At 41.8% G+C, this 19,594-nt stretch overlaps 1 long non-coding RNA gene across 1 annotated transcript; it reads left to right on the forward strand.

Moving 5' to 3' along the window:
- The first annotated feature begins 5,391 nt into the window (after positions 1 to 5,391).
- LOC119006196 lies at positions 5,392 to 10,564 on the forward strand. The gene is made up of 3 exons (XR_005070709.1): positions 5,392 to 5,739; positions 7,290 to 7,353; positions 10,121 to 10,564. It is a non-coding gene; the product is annotated as an uncharacterized LOC119006196 (long non-coding RNA).
- The last annotated feature ends 9,030 nt before the right edge of the window (positions 10,565 to 19,594 follow it).

The following is a 19,594-nucleotide window of genomic DNA, read 5'->3' on the forward strand; positions in this document are numbered from 1 at the left end:
ATTTACTCCGCACTGAGGTGAAAACAGGCCGTTTTAGTTCCACGTCCAACGCTACTTTGTGCTGTTTACAAGGTTCATTATTAGAAGGTAGGTCAGCTCAGTTTATGTGTATCATTAACATTAAAAACAGCCTCTGCTCTTGGAGGTCTGTTGAGTGGACAGACTGGTTAACCAAACTCCATTATAAAAACAGGTGTTTTATAGCAGAGCCTTATTTCTTCACAGTAAAAACTGTGGTTACAACTTTACAAAGGCTCTTTTTTGCTTCACTTCGGCACACGTCATTCTCTGAGTAACATCAGTAACTAACCTGTGAAGAAGTGTTTGACACAGATGGACATGTACTCACCGTTCACCATTTTCATCATCACCGTGGATAACCTGAAGCCACAGATCTCTCTGCATTGGATACCCTCATCACCTGTTTCCCTCGAGCATCATCAAGATAGTTAAAAGGTAGAGTTATCCAAATTCACCTGAGAACATAGTGGACACACAGGCTTTTGCAGTTGCACTAGATACGACACAGGTCATCCAGTCTAATTTACAACCCTACTGTAACAACAGGGAACACTGTTGCTGAACATATTGTGAGCGTGTGCATGCAATAAATTTGATATGAGTGTCTACAGTCTACATGTCAATTTTTAATTTAACACGAAATTAGTTCATGTGTACTCTATATTTTTTAAAATGGTATCTGGGAATGAAAGCTGAACAGTATAAAACAGTGATTCTAATAATAGTAATACATTCCTGTTTGTTGAAAGTTAAGTTTAAGCTACTCTAATATGTTTACCACAAAACAACCTTCATCAACATTCTCTGTGTAATCAACACACTGCGATGACAGTTTCATCTTTACTGAAAATGTTCAGTTTGCATGTTTAACAAGCACACACGAACAGGTTGTTTTGGTATGAGTTTTTGCCTGTGTTAAAGTGGTGGCATTATTATAGTTGTATGCTTTATTGTCATCTATATATCAGTACTTTACGATGGCTCTTAATTTACCACCCACCTTGGGTGAAGTTGTGCCACAGGACTACTTTATTGTTTGGTTAATGTTCTGAAACATGATAGTTAACTTGTTTCATGTATTTCCATTGGTTCACGACGACCTCAGGACTATATAGGAACTATTATTTGAAACAAAGACACGTGTATTTTGTAGCAAAATAGTCAAATGTAAGAGTGGATCACCTTACCCTGTTCTCCCCTCTATTGGGGATGTGCATGCTGCTGTAAACAGGAAGAAGATTGTATATCGTGGTCAGTACCTTAGTTACAGAAAATATGAGCAAGGCAGGGTGAACAGACTATGGCTGCATGGGTGTTGTCTTTAAGTATCTTTGGGCGCTTAGCAGACATCTCACTTCACTGATGTCACTGATGCTCTGTAGAAGTTGACATGAACTGTAAATCGCACAGGAAATATAGAGTTAGGCATCATACAGACCTAATATAGCACAGCAGTTGATTTCCACTGCGCATTTGACACAATTTATTATAAAAACACACCATAATACATTCTGGTTATTTTTTTTTCCTGTTTCTGTATCATCAGTGTAAAAGGTTTCATTCAGTTGAAAGAGATAAGGTTACAGGTTTTGCCATTTTCCATTGAATAAGTGGAACCTGTCAGATTGCATCATCTGTTGGTCCAACATAACAAACACTATATTTGATACAGCACCACCAGGGAAGTTCACAGTTAAAAACCAAAATGTTTTTGATTCAACAGATATATCTTGTAACCAGATGAAGGAATGTGGTAAGTCAAGGTACAAGCTAAATGTAATGTAATTTTTAAAACCAGGGTTTTAAAAAACAAAATCACATTTGTGTCCTCCTACATTCTTTTTTCAGACAACGGGGTGTTGATGATGAGATCGGGAGTCTCACAGTCTGAGGAGTGAAGGTGCTCTGTAGTCAGGGGGTGCAGCAGCAGATACTTTTGTATCTGTTGTCAGATGGCAGACTGTGGCTGGGTGGGTGTCTTTGGATATCTTTGGGCTCTGAGCAGACATCTCGCTTCACTGACATCACTGATGCTCTGTAGATGGTACCAGAGATGTTCTGGTGGTTTAATCACCCTTCCTGTCCTGTGCCGTGATGAGCCATGCCAGTTTATGTTTCCAGTCAGGATGCTTTCTATTGCTTCTCTGAAGTGTTGAACCGAATCTGGCTCCAGAATTTAGCCTTCCATTCCAAATCAAGATGTGCAGTGGCATTCATTGTTAAGATTTTACCATCATTTGAATAACATAATATGTGGCAACAATGATTGATAAACTACAGGTTATAAGCTTTTAAAATGATGTGGTGCACTTTTGCATATTGTAAGGCAGCATGAGCCCCAGTGTTCTCTCAATTTTGAAAAAGCCTGTTTTCCAGCACTGCATCATGTGGTGATCTCAAGGAATATCTGGATTTACAGATTAACTCATTTTGGGGATCTTCTATAAACTTCGGTCTCTTTAACTTGGATTCCGGTCAATTTCTTCTTCTTTCTACACATACAGTGTCCCTGCTTTGAACCCCCACACTGCGATAGTAAGTGTTGGTTTATAAGGCCTGAAATAAGTCATACACTGCCCGGCGCAAAAATATAGTCATGCAATCTAAACATTTGGTTGGACAACCTTTGGTTGAGTATTTAGCAGACACGTTTGTCCAAAGCAATTCAGGGTTCAGTATCTTGCTCAAGGATGCTTCGACATGCAGCTAGGGGTAGCCGGGATTCGAACCAGCAACAACCCACTTTACCTCCTGAGCAACAGCCACCACCATTACATCATTTTGATAAGCTTGTGCAATGTCAACACATTTAATTCTGTCCAGAGTTTCACTGATTTTTTTAATGATGGCAGAGACGGGCCGCTGCGCAAAGTCTTCTCCAGCACATCCCAAAGATTCTCAGTGGGGTTAAGGTCTGGACTCTGTGGTGGCCAGTCCATGTGTGAAAATGATGTCTCATGCTCCCTGAACTACTCTTTCACAATTTAAGCCCAATAAATCGTGGCATGTCATCTTGGAATATGTCTGTGCCATCAGGGAAGAAAAAACTCCATTGATCCAATTTTAGTAGTTTCACCATCTCCTTAGTTGTTTTCTTTGTTTGATGCAGGCCAAAAATTTGAGCCTTCTGAAACAGAGTAACATCTTTTACCCAACCCCACGATTTGTCTTCCCACGTGGTTGTTTAAGAAATGAGAAGCTCCTCAATGCATCAGTTAGGGTTTGATAACTTGTTGCCAGCAGAGACATTTTAATCACTGCAGTAATTATCCAATGGAAGGCTCTCAACTATTTGCTAAGTTAAGTCCAGTTGTCACTTGTTTCCTAGCTAGTACACACGCACACACACACACACACACACACACACACACACACACACACACACACACACACACACACACATATATATACACACACACACACACACACACACACACACACACACACACACACACACACACACACACACTATTGGTGACTATTGAAGGTCACATTTGATTAATCAAGAAAAAGAACATAATACATGGCTGCCCACCATTTGATGTTCTGCTTCAGTTGAAAGACGATCATTATTCTGCTCACAGTATGTTTTGAATTGTTTGCACCCTGTCACGCTAAAGTTTGTTTTCTCCTTCTGAGATGTTACAGCATGACCCACACTACGTTGCTTCTGATTGGCTGGCACATGCTGTCTTTTGTTGGGTTGATTAGATTTAGGCACAAGGACTTGTGAAAAATAGGAAAAATATGAGAGATAATTTATGATTCTCATTGTGTGACCTAAGAGAATTAGTGTGTGACTGTGTGAAGATGCTCAATTGTGCGAATTGCGTTGGCAGCCCTGTCTTTATTACGTTTACATATTTGCAGCAGGAGGAAACCCAGTGCAGCCAGGTCCAAGCTGTTTTTGCTATTCAGTATTCTCTTTCGTGTGCTGTTTTTCACTGTGAGTAACCTTGTGTTTTCTGTCTCCTCCTAGTCCCGCCTCCTCACCTGCTGCTTGTTCACTATTCCTGCCACTCTGTCCAGGACCCTCTTTCAGTCAAGTAGCTCCCGAAACCTCCCATGAGCCTGTCTGCCCCAGAATCTCCCAGTTTTGCTTTAAAGGACCTTAACTGATTTTATGGCTCCGTGGTGGTATCTGCATTTGGGTTCTTTAGTTTATTGCCCCCTTAACAACATCTGCTTATATTACACTGGAAGCTTCTGCACAGAAGTAACACTGTTTCTCACAACAACAATATTTCATCCTTAGTGTTTCACCTGTCCTGCTTTTTCAGCTGTTCAGTGGATCTCTGCTGACCTCAGTATCCTTCTTTAACCTGCACTGCAGTATGCAGCATTGGCCACTCTCTTCCAGCTTTTATGGCTTCACATCAAAGCTCCCCTCCTGCAGCCTTGCCAGAGAGAGGCACATAACTCAACCAACATGAAAGTGCTGCTTGGTGTAAATTTTTTATGGGAAAAAAAAAGAAAAGAAAACGTAAACATGCTGAACCTTTTACATGCTAGATAATGGAGGGAGAATATCAATGCTTTTGGCCCGGTTTAGCTCTCTGCACTCACTGCTTTACTTTTAACCTTATGGTGCTTCTCCTCTGTTCTGTTTGTAATCTGTGACTCCTACCTACAGCATAGAGGCAGAAGTTTTGGATTTACAGGAATGCTCACAGGAGACCAAGGAATTTTCTGGCAAAGCTGTTTCATTCTCCGGCTTGACTTTGACGTCCATGGATGTATTCTGTAGTCTGTATAGTGTTTGAGCCTCGATCCACTGCTCTCATCCACATGCCCATTGGGAAGCTGGCCCTCTGCTCATTGGTGGCTATTAGCTTGTATGATGTGATGTGTGACGGGAGTCTCTAGTTGTTAATTTTGGTGTCCTTTTCAGGTCCATTTCTCAGCCTGTGCTGAAACACCTTCCTGGCCTTCACTGTCTGAAGTGACTTCTGTCTTGGCTTTTTAACTACTCTCTGCTGTTACTTTGCAGACTAGCCTTTCTTTTATGAGTCCTTCGCTGCCTATTACAACTTCATAGAAATGTACCATCCAAGTGGTTCATTTTATATTTTGGACTGTTTACACTGCTACTGTATTAGGTCATGTGGCCTGGTCTGCACTTGTCACCACTGAGACTGAACTGAATCCTCCATTAGGGCATTGTGGATGCTGCTTGGACCCTTAAAAATCAGTGATGCCAGTAACGCGTTACAAAGTCACTGGCATCTGACCACTTTTTCGAGTAATGAGTAATCTAAAGCATTAATATTTCCAAACCAGTAATCAGATTAAAGTTACTTATTCAAGTCACTGTGCGTTAGTGTTATTTTTTGGCATTTTCCTTTTTAAAATGACATATTTTTGCTTTCTTCTTGCATCTCAGGGAGTGATGTCGCGAATGTGATAAGTCACGTTTTTCAGCATGAGGACAACTCGATGTAACACCACGCAGTGTCATTATTTTGAGTTTCAGCCAAATGTGAGAACATTAAGTTTCCTTGTACACTCTGTGCTGGTGACAAAGTACTATCAAGCTTCAAAAACAAAATGTCAAATTTGAAGAAACATTTGGAGTCGCAGCACAGCACAGTTCAGTTTACAGAGCAAGTCCCACCAGGTGGTGTTAAGCAAAGAGCTACAAGCGAAGTCGCGGCCTCGACTTCTGCAGGAGGTCCCCCACCACCCAAACAACAAAAGCTGGACTTCAGTGCAAAACAAGTAAGTGATTCATTGTTTACTTGGCGTTACTGCTAAAAATGTACTTCCAGTAAAGTGAGTATTGGCAAAACTGGTTGTCATTTAGTTTTCTCTCCTTTCTGTTCTTGCATTACATTGATGCATAGTATTATATTTTGATTCCTGTCCTATTTACTGTGCATAATATTTGATGTGCTTTGCATGATTATTAGGCATAGTTTTCTTGGATTTCTTTTTCTTGTACTGTATATTTGCTATATTTGGTTAGCTTTGTGGTATTTCCTGGTCAGTGTGGTGTTATTTATGTGGTCCGGTGTGCAGTTTAAGCCTGTGGTTCAAGTATATATTCAAATGTGTGACCTTATCAATATAAAGCATCACAGTTTGGCATAGCAGGTCACCCACTCATTTCTGTCATCAGCCTCTCTCACCTAATCCAGCCAGCTCCACTCACCTGTTCTGTCAGCTGCTCCTCATCATCAGTCGACCTGGTATATATAACAGTGTTTCCTACATATTAATTCATTTGTGGAGTTCCTCAATATCGACATTGGCCGTCACATATTGATTTTCTATTTTTGGAGTTGCGCGTCCCTTTCTCACTCACTCAAGACAGCACCCGTCAGGCACACAGACAGGCATCAGGTTGTCCTCTGGTCCGACACTTGTGAATCCAAGCCATAGGTACTCACTTTCAACGGACCTTTATTTTTGTTTTTTTCATTTTGACCCTATTCACTTGAGATTGACTCATTAACAGCTACTGATCCATTGTTACTCTTGCCACTAGTGATAAGGTATTCCCTCAATTATAATCCATCACTAATGAAATATAAGATATTTTCTGGCTCAAAACTAGGTCAAAATAGAAAATGACCTCTTGTGACCCCACTTCAGTACCTTCGTGGCCCACCAGGAGGCCCACACTTTTGGAATCACTGCAAAATGGTGTTTAATAATCTGGCCAAATGGGAGCATATAGATAGAAAATAAAATCGGACCTAAAATAGAACCTTGCGGTACACCACAGGTAGTAGGAGCTGTAGCTGAGGAATAAATACCTGTGGTGACCGAGAAGGTTATGTCTAAACGGTAAGAATAAAACCAACTAAAAGCAGTATCCTTGATGCCGACCCAGGTTTTCAAGCGGTCTAATAAAATTCCACCATCAATAATGTCCAAAGCTACACTTAAATCTAAAAGAATTTAAATTGTGCTCTCTCTCCCTCGCTAAATGGAAGTCACTGGTTACCTTGAGGGGGGCAGTTTCTGTACTTTGTAAAGCTCTAAAATGTTAGTGAACAGTCCATCTAATTTTACTGTGTCCCTGCCTCTGTTAGTCTCCTGTGTAAAGAAAACAGATGATACTCTCAAATGAAATTTAGAGAAATATCTTTAATGTGATGACCTGAAATTGACACCAACCCACACAAATTGATTTTCTCTCTTCTGAATTGCTTAGGGTTTGCCTACATTACATAGTGTTGCGTGATCGTCCACCTTAATGAACCGACTGGCTGCCTCTCCTTTCTCGTTCTCTCTCTCTCGTTTTCTGTTTTCTCCTTCAACAGAAAGTTTTATAAAGTTGCCCAGAAAACACACCCAATGTTTTGGATTCCACTGTCATGACAGCAGGTAAGTCGCACAGGAGGCAGCTTGTTGTTAATTATGTAGCTGATCTAAACCAACCGAATGACAATGTAACAAACAGGTGCAAAACAAGGACATTAGATAGGAGAGGTTGCTTGACAATCAGTGTGTTCACAGGCGGGATGTAACACCAGAGAGCATCTCTTCCTCTTTCTGCAGAACATGTGCGATTGACAGGAGAAGGGAGGTGAAAAGCGAGGGCTGATTGTCAGATAGATAACCAATCATGGATGGTATATTCTCTCACGGGGGTAAAAATAGAAAATACTTAAGTGGGTTGCCAAATATACCTGGGAGGACTGCCAAAGTCAGGTGTATGTGTGGGAAATACTGCAGTTACACACAAGGTACGTATTCCTAAAAGCACACTGAGCATGGAACATATCACATAGTATCCTCACAAGCAGCTCTGATTCTGCAGAACACTGATTTTGGTTTAGTAGCAAGTGAGGCTGATGTATGAAAGAATTCTTCAGCCTGTTGTGTTTAAATGGAGAAACTGTAAATCACCTGTTGGAGGAGAAGTTTGTATTCTCCATGTAAAAGATGCAGGGGGTCAGAAGATCATGCTCTTGTTGTGGGTTGTTTGAAAGGAGTGTGACACAGGCTGGCCAATAATTTTGGCACAAATTTGTAGCTGTTTTATTTTAATTTTTACACAGCCAGTGCAGCCTGTCAGCCTTGCCATATATGCGATAATTATTGCTTTTATATGATAGTCTTGCCTTCTCTATACATACAATCAATAATTGCTTATATTAGGAATTAGGAATTGGTATTAGCATTTTATTTATTTTTATCTTATTAGCATCTTAATTTCCTGATATGATCTGTATACTATGGATACTGTGGATTCTTCCTCTGTCAAGCCAATCATTTTTTGCGTGTCGGGCCCTGACAAATGTTATTTGTGAGCACGGCTCTCCTCTCTCTACTCCTCAACATGGAGGTTGAATTCAAACTTTTTCATTAAAGTATACTGTGTTCAAGTCCAGTTGTTTTGAATTCAATAGCAAGACCCATTATTTTTTTAATTAGCCTTTGGCCTGAACTGTTTTGTCCAGTATTGTCATATGTCCAATGATATGTCTGGACTTGTTTCAGTTCCATGAAGATTTATCTCTCATCCAAGAGGCTTTTTTCAGTTCTAACTAACTGGAGGGCGTCCTCACAGAGTCGTTAAGGACACGTGTGAGCTCTGAGTTTCAGAGTACAAGTCGCCCTAACAGCACTGTCAAAAATATAACAGGTGCACTATGTCCAGTATTAACTTCTAGTTAGAGGGTTGTTTTCTATCCAATTCAGCCATGAGGAAAGTGGCACATCTATGTCTAGAATAAGATCTTCTTTGTTTGAGCTAAAGTGCAGAATAAAAGGCTCTTTGCTTGTAGTAAAACCTCATATTCTCTCTTCATTTGTCAGTGTGTATGGTAGGCAGGCTGCAAAGAGCTATATACAGTCAGTTTAAGCTGTATAATCAAATATTTGTTAACAACTGTGGAAAATGAATGTAAAGCTACATTATACTCGTAATCTCAGTGTGTATGGAACACTGACGTCAGTGTCTACATCGCCTGCAGAAAAAGTGAAAAGCCTTAAATCGCAAGCCTCTCAGCCCTCAGAGTGGCGACCAATTATAACAAACATGTTATTTTCCTATAAGCCTAATGAATGGTTATCAAAAAGTGCCTTTCACTCTAATAATTGTTTTGATGATTTATGGCTGAGTGGAATGGAGTGCTCCAGAGAGGCTGCTGAGGAGTTCTAATGATTTCTCCTTTTTTGGCCTTTCTTTTTCCTTTCCTTTAGCAATACCTCAGACTTTACAGGTCTGACTCAAAGGCTGGTGTTGAGCGTAGTGTGTGTGTGTGTGTGTGTGTGTGTGTGTGTGTGTGTGTATGTGTGTGTTTACTCAGTAATTGGTGTTACAGTGATGTCTTTATATCATTCATTACATCATCCTACATCATAATTCAAGATTGCATGAGAGATGGTGTATATGCCTGCAGCCTGGACCGTGTGCATGCATGCGTGTGCACGTGTGTCCACTTGCTGAAACAGTAGCCCTCTCTCTTATGATACAACTTCACTGAACAGACTTCATCTGTGTGGAGACTTGGGAGGAGCATGGGTCGGACCTCCTGGCCATTTCTCTGAGAGTGGGGACCCCCTTTGAGACTTCTCACCAGACTGAGCCCCTGCTGAGCCCCCCGAGTGTAGAAGTGTGTGCGTGGGTGAGCAGGGCTGCTCTGTGTCACTATGGTGATGTCATCTCTCTGTTTTGGAGATATAAGGCCCTGATTCTGCACGCATGGGTCACACTGTAGAAATGAATGGAGGCTAAACGTGAGAGAGATTGGACCCCTTTGGCCTCCTTCACTACTGGTGAAAACAATGAGGATCGTTCATTACACCAAAAATCATTTGTCACAACTGGGAAAACTTGAAACAAATGACACCATCTGGCCATAGGTTGGTTCTTTATAAACCTTGCTTTCACTTTGCTATTTGGTTTGCCATCAGGACAGATTTTTTTTTTAATTACATCACAAATGTAACATGTCAGCCACTCCAAAATCAAAGTGGGAAGAGTCATTTTTTTCCCTGGTCACAGTGCTAGACTCCAAATGAAGCCGGTGTGGGGGTTGATGGAGGACAGAGCAGAGAGCAAAATCTGTTACACAGCAGTGAGGTTTTTTTTCTTGTGTGCTTCCTATTTTATTTTGAAAATCTAACTCTCCTCTTGTTTCAGGTCACTTGCCATTCCTCTTTTGTCACCGGTCTGACGTTTCCCATCACCCTCATGTGTCTTATAGTTTGCGTCTCGTCATAGCTCCAATAACTAGTCTAAGTATTGTATTCATTGTTGTTTTTTTTTCTCTGTTTATCCTTTGCCTTTTTTTGGGTTTGTTAACTTTTTTTCAGTGCAGCACAGACTCGTAGTATATGTTTATAGCCTTTTGTTTCCTGTGATTGTGAGTGATTTTCATTTGTTAAAGTTTTACAGCTTGTGCATTCCTTGGTTGAGTGAATTTCTGTTGTACCTTTTCTAGCCTAGTCTCACAGTGTAGTTTATTACAGTCTTTTATTGTCCTCTAAGAGAGTGATTTTGTTTTCTCTGGTTTTGTGGAGTTCCCACCATTGGTGTGATTTATTTTGTGTTTTGGTTTCCTTATTTAGTTAGTAGATTGTCAGGTTATCATTGTTTCACAGCCTGTTTGTCACTCTATCCTGAAGCTTTGGATTTTCAGAATAAAAGCCTGTGAATTTCTACTTGCTCTGAATCTGAGTCCTCTTTCTAGTCCAGGCCTGACAAAACCGTAGCAGAGACCCTGCAGCCTTCTGCCTGGATTTCCTTATTTTCATACTTTGTTGCTGTGCTTAGGATGCTTTACCAACTCAAAATTCCTGTGAATGAGACTCAACAACTTTTAGATAAACTAAAGAAAAGGTGACAAAGAGAGACATTTAGATCTTCAACTTCAGGACATTAACACATAAAGGACAGGACTGAAGACAACCTGGATGCTCCATATCTGTACATTTACCTGCTTTGATGGAATAACAGCCCACTAGTCATCTCTCCTTATTGCAGATTATTAAAATCTAATGAAGTACTAGTAGTAATGTTGAGGAATCATCAATTCTTTGGTGGTTTGTCTGTAATATTTTGAATTAAGTGAATTGTTTGAAATTGTTGAATGTTGAAATTAGCTACTTCTAAAGATGCAGCTACTTCTTTGACTTCACCTGTGATAAGCTTTACTGTAAGATTCCACTGGATGCATGTCCATTGCATTCTGGCTCCGATACGGTTTTGCACCATGGTCTGGAAACCCCACCGGCTGCATTTTGAGTCCGGCACAGTGCAGCATTGCCAAACAGCTGGAATTGCAAGACCGAGGAGTTCCGGGGATAATTACATAATCACCTGCAGCCGCAGTTACAGGTTTGTGTTATAAACACAACAATACCAAGTGCTCCCAAGCGAAGGATTAGAAGTGCTTGTATTTGCCCCCTATTTTAGGTCTTTGTGCTAGCGTCAACACAGAGTTAACTGGGCGTTATGTTTCGGTGTGTGACTTCCTGTCTGCTCTGCGCTGAATTCAGCTGAATTGCAGCGTCATGCTCTGGCATCGAGCAGAAATAGAAGTCCTCGTATGTGCTCAAGCTGGGTCTGGACTGCCGGAGCAGATATGCAACACAGTGGAGCCAGTGGAAGTAAACACATAGACATGAGTGCAACCCTTCAACTCTGCTGCTGTGACGGGGCAGAGCCGGTCTGGACACGTATCTGGTGGATTCTAATAGTTGATCTGATTGCCAGGCAGCTGATACCTGCCTTTGTATATACACCGATCAGGCATAACATTATGACCACTGACAGTTAAAGTGAATAACGCTGAGCTGTATTACCTGCATAAGCATTGTAGCAGACCATGTACACGCTTTAATGGAAACAGTATTTCTGATGGCCGTGGCCTCTTTCAGCAGAATAATGTGCCGTGCTGCAGAGCAAAAATGGTTCAGGAATGGTTTGAAGAGCACAAGCACAAGCTCCAGATTCCGCAGATCTCAATCCAATTGAGCATCTGTGGGATGTGCTGCACAAACAAGTCTGAGCCATGGAGGCCCCACAACACAACTTACTGGACTTAAAGGATCTGCTGCTAACATCTCGGTGCCAGATACCACAACACACCTCCAGGGGTCTAGTGGAGTCCATGCCCCGACAGGTCTGGGCTGTTTTGCCAGCAAAAGGGGACGAACACAATATTAGGAAGGTGGTCATAATGTTATGCCTGAATTGTGTATATGAGCTGCTGCTTGCTGTTATATGCCCTGGTGAAGACTGTGAGTTGAAATGTGTAGATCCATTTATTAAAGGCTTTAATAAAGGAGAGAGAGATTTTTCCTGAACAGAGTGCCTTAGAAATGTCTTGGTTATGACTTATGAATTTATCTCGAAGCAAAGTACAAGTCTAACCTTTGTGTTCTGGTTTCATTAAATGACCTTGAGGTTCCTGTTTCTTGATATGTGCATCCCTGAAGGAGCCCTCCTGAGCCAAGCTGCATTTGATCTTTTAATATAGATTTGTAGTGCATTTAGGAAAAGGTGGGACCACTGTTGCCAAATCCTCAGTAAGGAAAGTCACTATTGGCTGTCCTAAAATTAGCTAGAAGTCGCTAAATGACGTCATCACCCCAACATTTTGGGGTAGACAAAAAAAAGAGTTAAAAACATCCTCATAATATGTTTAGAGCTTAACAAATGAAACAAATGAACTTAATTTAGTGCAGTAATTTGTTTTAGACTATTTTTACTTACTTTTAAGCCAGTGGTGGCTTCCCACATGTGCGATTTGCTGTCTGGACGCAGAGGGGGTGAACATTTCCTGTTCTGACTGCAGCTGGGAGGGACTGCTGCAGTCAGGGAAATTATCTGTGAAAATGTCCCTCTGACAGATCTCCATTCTTAATCCTGTTTACAAAATGCACTTTAGCTCCAGTGGATTGATGGGGTGGATGGTTGGGATAAACAAGTACAGGACGTCCACCCAGGAGACTGCTGTTTGTGTCCAAAGTGAAACCAAAAGTCAACTGTCAACAACGACGGAAAAGGGAGGACATCAAGACTTTTCATCCCCCATCTTTCAGATGTTGTCGTATAAAGGTGTGACGTCTCAGCCAGTTAATTGATTTCATTGTTAATATTCTGCAGTCTAACGTGATTTAGGCTGTGTGTCAAACAGATGTAGAGTAGCTTGTGTGTTCTCACCTAAGCCTCAGATAAAAACAGGATCAAGTCCCAGCAAGAAGTCCACATATATACTTTCATTAAGCCCCCTCCCAAATCAAACCACTGTCTTCTTAAAAAACACGTCCCATTGCAAATTACACATCTCATCAATCTGATACAAATTTGTTCTGTATCTCACTGACACCCGCAAAATTTCTATAGAGCTTGAGCCAAATGCTGGACTCAGTGCACCCTGTTCCTCATTGCCTCACCTCTCTGTTTCATGGTTTTGGTTTTTGGTTTCGATGTTTTCTGTTCCATGTTTTGCTTCCACTTCCTTCCTTCGTCTGTTTTCCCACCATGTTTATGTCAGGACCCACAGATGAAGACGTTAATTGAAGAAATGGACTCTGAACTGAACTCAGTTTCCCAGAATTCCGCATTCTTCTCACCTAGGTGCAAAATTCAGCTTTGAGCTACTACTGGTCGGGGTGACAGACCTCCCTCTGACCAAAACTCTCTTATCCTCTACTCCTTCAACTTCCTCAAGGGCTCCTCTCCAGTTCCCCCCTACGGTGCTGCCTGCCCCTCAAGATCTCTTCTTCTGGGCGTAACAGCTGCTGAAAGCTGTTTCCTCCTCTGCTTACTTTCATCAGACCTTGCACAGCAAGAACAGTATTAGCCCCATCCACACTGCCATTTGAATGCGGGGATCCTGTGCCAATTCTCTGCCTCCTCCTCTGTGTGAAAGTTTTGGAGATGGTGAGGGGTGAAATTTCGTATTAGAGGTGCAGTATTGGCGATCCCAACCAATGTCAATGGCTTATCTGGCGGCCCGTTGTAGTGCGTGTCAATCGGACAGTCTGATAAATACACAGGTCCTTCACTCAACTAAATAAAGAGAATTGTCCGACAAAGCAACGTTACAGGACCAAACAAAAGTAATGCAGTAACTGCAACTGTCTTTGGCAACTTACATGAGGAAAAAATACTGCAGATATACGTGGAGAAGTGTCTGTCCTCCTGTCTGTCCTCATGCCTGTCATACCGGCTCTTCGTTACATTTCTGCAAGAAAAACAGTAACTCATCAAGTGTTTGTGTTGATGAAAATATCACCACGATGGTCAGCCCTCCTTACCGAGACTTCAGTGAACTTTCCCCCAGAAAACAGCCCTCCCTTCGAGACAGACAGCGTCCTTTACACGCAGATGCTTGACTCTGTGTGAACAAACAACAGCGTCTCTGTGTGTAAAGGGCTACTGTTCAACATTGGAATTCCAACCTTCTTCCTGCAACCACCAGCACCTTTTCTTCAAAGACTGGTAACGCTGAACTGGGCTTGGACAGCATAGCATAACTAGACTTTTAACTTTGGTTGATGTAATGCACATGTGTTCAATGTATGTTAGTCCACTGTTTTGGTGTTATTGTGATCTCATGTCAGGTTATTGGAGGTATGCTTTCCTAGATGGCTAATTTGACATTAGTTGAATGATGCTTCACACAGATTCAGGGTCTCTGCATGGAACTAACCATCTTCTCTAACCTGGCATCATGTCACACACACACTCTTTCATTCTTCCATTCCTTGAGCCTGGAGCATATCACATCCACGTGAGATATCAGTGAGCTAATGGTGTAAGTACCACCATTGTTTCTTTGTTCTGCCAGACACACACATGCACACACACACGCATGCACGCGCAATTGACTATCTTTAGTCTATTATTATTGATTATTGTTGAGCCAAATTTAACTCAAAACTCAATTTAAATGCTCCATGAGTAATACGTAAGTGTGCCTCGTGTTCCTGTGTTGTTCCTGTGTCTTAGGCGTTGTCCTGCCTTTCCGTCGTGTTTTACCAACATTTGCTGCCTGAGTCCTCGTATTATAGTGATTTATACTTCATACTATGTTTTTGGTTTGTTCTTAGTTTGCCTTTTAGCTCATCGTTTACTAACTGTTTTGTTGCCTGACATGTTGCCTGACTTTGTTTTATTGATTATTGGACTTTGGACAAGGACATGAGCTATCATTCAAGCTTGCTTTTTTATTGCCACACCCTAACCTCAGCACCTCTTGGCACACTATCATGTGTCACCTCACATTATGCATTTGAATAAAACATGCCGTTTTTAAGCTCTAGCACACACTCAAAGCTCCCCTGAGGCTATACCTAATCATTTTTCATTGTAATGGAGACTTGACACTAATCATTTCAGAAAGGAACCAAGAAAAAAATCAGACACAGCAGGTCCTACGGCTGTCTTCTGTCCTATCAGCTCAAAGTTGCTTTCAAACAGGGTGTGAAGATGCCAGGAGAGACTTTATGAGGGAAGACAAGGACACCCATGGGTGACTCCGGGCAGGTGTCAGATCGAACACCCAGAGGCAGTTGGATTAGTGAGAAGGGACAAGAAAGCTGTGCAAGCAGCTGAATGGTAATGAGGAGATCATGCAGAGATGAGCTGTAAAAACAGAATGAGGTTCAGTCTGAAATGAACACATACCAAAAAAGTGTTAATTAATACTGCCACCCTGATAGAAGCAGTCATTGAGAAGCTAAAATATGATTGTGGAGACTGATGAACGGGTTCACTGAAAATGGAACAGACTTTCTTGAACTTGCAGAAACATCTGTCAAACTCTGTGGGCTCTAGCTTCATCATGATTCTGGAATTTCAGGGCCACAAAGATTGTGGTTGTCACAGTGTGTTAGACCATGGATTAAATTTACGCCAGAATATCCCTTTCAAAGTTCAAAGTGTGACCAGGGTTAAACAAAAACCTGCTGCACATAGTAGCGTGCACAGGGGGCAGGGGAAATACAGTGAAATACAGTGAAAATACAGTGCGTTCTTGCCACTGAAGAGGGCAATTTAGCTGTTCTTTCATGCCACAAAACACCTTATGGAAATGTCTCCAGTGCTCCTTAAAAAAAGCCCCAATTTTGTTACCACTAAAACAGCTGGAAATGTCTTGCCCTTAAAATTATCCAGTGGTGTGACTCAAAGTCACTGACTTGAGTCTTCAGCCTTGTTGGCTTGTAATAACAAAACCAGCAGGTTACTAATAAGCACATAATGTAAATGTAGTATGTCGCAGTTGGTACATGTGTCAACCTTGGACATTTGGTTTACATATGCGTTAATTGCTAACATTATATCCTGGCAAGTGAGCACAACAAGCTGCATTCTGTGCCAGGTCCACTACTAACCACATTGTGAAGTTTGCGGATGACACAATTGTAGTGGCCCTTATCCGTGAGGACAACAACACGGCCCACGGAGAGGAGGTGAAACATCTGGTGGACTGGTGCAAAACCAACAACCTGAACAGCAAGAAAACCAAGGAGATCATCGTCAACTTCAGGAGGAGCCAGCCAGTCACACACCACTCCTCATCAACAACAGTGGAGAGTGTCAGCAGCCTTCTTAGTAGAAGAGCCAGGTTCCATAACAGCTTCTTCTGACATGCCATAAGACTGTTAAACACAAATTAACAATCCCTCCATCCTCGCTCACACACCCACATACACCCACTCAGGACTGCTTCACTTGACTGTGAAATAAAGAATACACATGTGCAATATATATTTTATAATTAGCATTTATGTTTACACATTTTAATTATGTATTTTTATGTAAATACATGCTGCTGCTGTTTTTTTGTTTTTTTTTTATCCTGCACGGTGTTGAACCATCTGCAGCAACATTTCATTCCCATTCCAAATTTGAATGACAACAAAGAATGTCTAAGTCTAAGTTTCCATAGCGAACTGCGTACCGTGTTCTGCACAGGAACCATTTCCACTAGCAGAATGTTGTAATGTTATTTATTTATAATTTACATCTGTATTCCTTGATATTCTGATATATTGATTTTTAACACTGAAAACTGTTTTTATAGGCTAAATGTTTCAGGGAAAACACAAAAATCATGTAACACAGCAAACCTGATGCTCAGCCTCCCACGTACAAATCATGATGAGAAAAATGTCTCTAATACATGAGGAAAGTTGTTTGCGGTCTTTTCTTCACCTATGAGAGTGATACAATTGAGTTAAATCTGTCACCTGTCTCCACTCTGGTATGAAACTCCAGCAGTGTTTTGATGGATCAGATAAGTCTGATCAGCTGCAGTGTCCAATAAATAATGAATATCCACTAGGGGTACCATGAAATTCTGTATAGTTATTCCTAATCTCTATGAAAAAGACACACAGAGCTATAGAAGATGAACTGGCTAAAACACAGAGCCTTGTGCTGTATGAAAGGAAGTGAAAATGAAGTTACAGGAATAGTAAGATAACTGATATTACACTTTCCATCCTGAATATAGTTAATTATGTTTATTAGGCTCAATACTAGCTAATTTTGAAATATACAGATACATTTTGTCCAGGAAAAAGGAGCTGTGAAACTACTGCTGGGGTATAAGAGGTAATTGTACATCTAGTGTTTAAGCATTCTGTGAGGAAGGTTAGCTGAAATATTTAATCTTGTCTAGATACTGTTTGGGTAAATTGTTGTGAAACTGTTGAAGCTAAGTGTTAACAGGCTGTTTCAAGTCCGCTGTGACCAATAGGCTTGATTGCAGGGCGGAGCTAAGCCTGCATGAGGTACATCTAGCACATATGTGCTAGTCACTACAGCATCAGCTGCAGCATCAGGACAGATGAGCAAGGACTTGAGGAGTCTCTCTGCGAGAGTCTATCAAGGAAGCCAAAGTAACTGTGCACCGCCGATTGTAGCCATGAGTTCTACCCAGTCCCAGTCAGGACATCAAACCGGAAAAGATTTCACTGGAGACACATTGCTCGAGGCTGTAACCCAGCAAATCTCTGCTATCCAACATTCTCCACCGGTACTGAACTTGAAGTACTAGTGGGGCTATGGAAATGCCAGTCTGCAGTCAAGAAGGCAGATATGATTTCAGTCTATGCCTCCCTGCAGACTCTCCACTTCCTGGCCCTTACCAAGACCTGGATCGCCCAAGAAAACACTGCCACTCCAGCTGCCCTCTCATTCTCACTCTCCCCGATACAAATAGGTCGTGGACGAGAAACTGGCCTCCTCATCTACCCCACGTGGTCCTACCAGGTCCTTCCCCTGGACCACCTACTCAGATCTGCTTTTGAATTCCACACTGTCTCTGTCACACTTCCTTTCAAACTCAACATTGTGGTGATCTATCACCCTCCTAACTGCTCCCCTGGTGATGGCACACTGCTCGTTGTGATGGGTGACTTCAACTTCTACCCAGAGAAGTTGTGCCCATCTGAATTCAACGACTTCTTCTCCACATTTGCTGAGCTGACATTAATGTTTAATCGCAGTTTCGGAATTTCCCGATCTACCATAAAATAACAAATAATAGCCGGGGAGTTTATTTGTTTCAGTCACTTAACAGACCAGGTGGCAATTTGGGGCAGGCGTTTAATTCATTCCTCTCATAAATCCGGGATGAAGATGTCAAAAACTTCTCCAGCTTCTCGGTGAATTCTCTGGCATCCTGCTGGGCAATTTGTGCGTCTTCTGCAAGTGAAGTTGTTGCGGCTGAGGAAACGATGCAGCCAACCAGCACTAGCGGCAAACTCCTCATCTTCAGTGTGGACCTCACAGACCAAGAAGTGCTCACTGTCTCCTCTGACATCTTCTGTCTCACCTTGCTGGTGGAATCCTATTGAGTTTCTGACATGGTGTTGAGTGTTACCGACCATAGGTGTCTGAGTTAATGCTGCTGCTGATATGTCTGAGTGGAGCTCCTTCCTTGTGTATCTTGGGGAGTCCACAGATACATGGGATGGCTTCTCTTGGGTACATTCTGTAATATAATGGTTTGTCGATGGCTTTGTCCTTTTACAATTTTTGCAGATATTCTATAACCTTTTTGTCGCTTCTAGTAGGATCTCGCCTCAGAGTCTCATAGCTGTTAGTATCACTTAGCAGAACAGCGACTGTTGCTGTGTTAAGCAGTATAGTGCATCTCCCTTTGTCTGCCGGCAAGATGGTGATGTTCCAGTGTCTTTTGAGTGATGCCAGGGACTTTCCTCAGTAGTGAGGTTGGAGGGGGTGCTTTAGCATTCGCAAGAGCAGATGATACCTCCACCAATGGCTGTTCTGCCTCTGTGTCTCCCAGCTCTTGATGGCTGACTCTGTTGCTATGATGACATCTACTACCGGCATCTGTTGTGGCGTTACTGTAAAGTTTGGCAGCAAGGTGAGAGAGCTAACACTGAACACAGACAAAACAGTTTTATATGATGTCATATCACTTTACACATGCATTCCCACTCAAGAAGCTGTTAAGATGGTGAAGAAAAAACACTTTGTCCTGCAGAACCAATTTCACCCCAGATCATATTTGTGCCTTACTGGACCTCTGTCTGATGACCACCTACTTCCGGTACAGTGAAGGCTTCTACAGACAGAAGAACGGCTGTGCCATGGGCTCAATGGTGTCCCCTATATTAGCCCATTTCT

Source organism: Acanthopagrus latus, chromosome 17 (assembly GCF_904848185.1).
Source record: "Acanthopagrus latus isolate v.2019 chromosome 17, fAcaLat1.1, whole genome shotgun sequence".
Classification (NCBI taxonomy): domain Eukaryota; kingdom Metazoa; phylum Chordata; class Actinopteri; order Spariformes; family Sparidae; genus Acanthopagrus; species Acanthopagrus latus.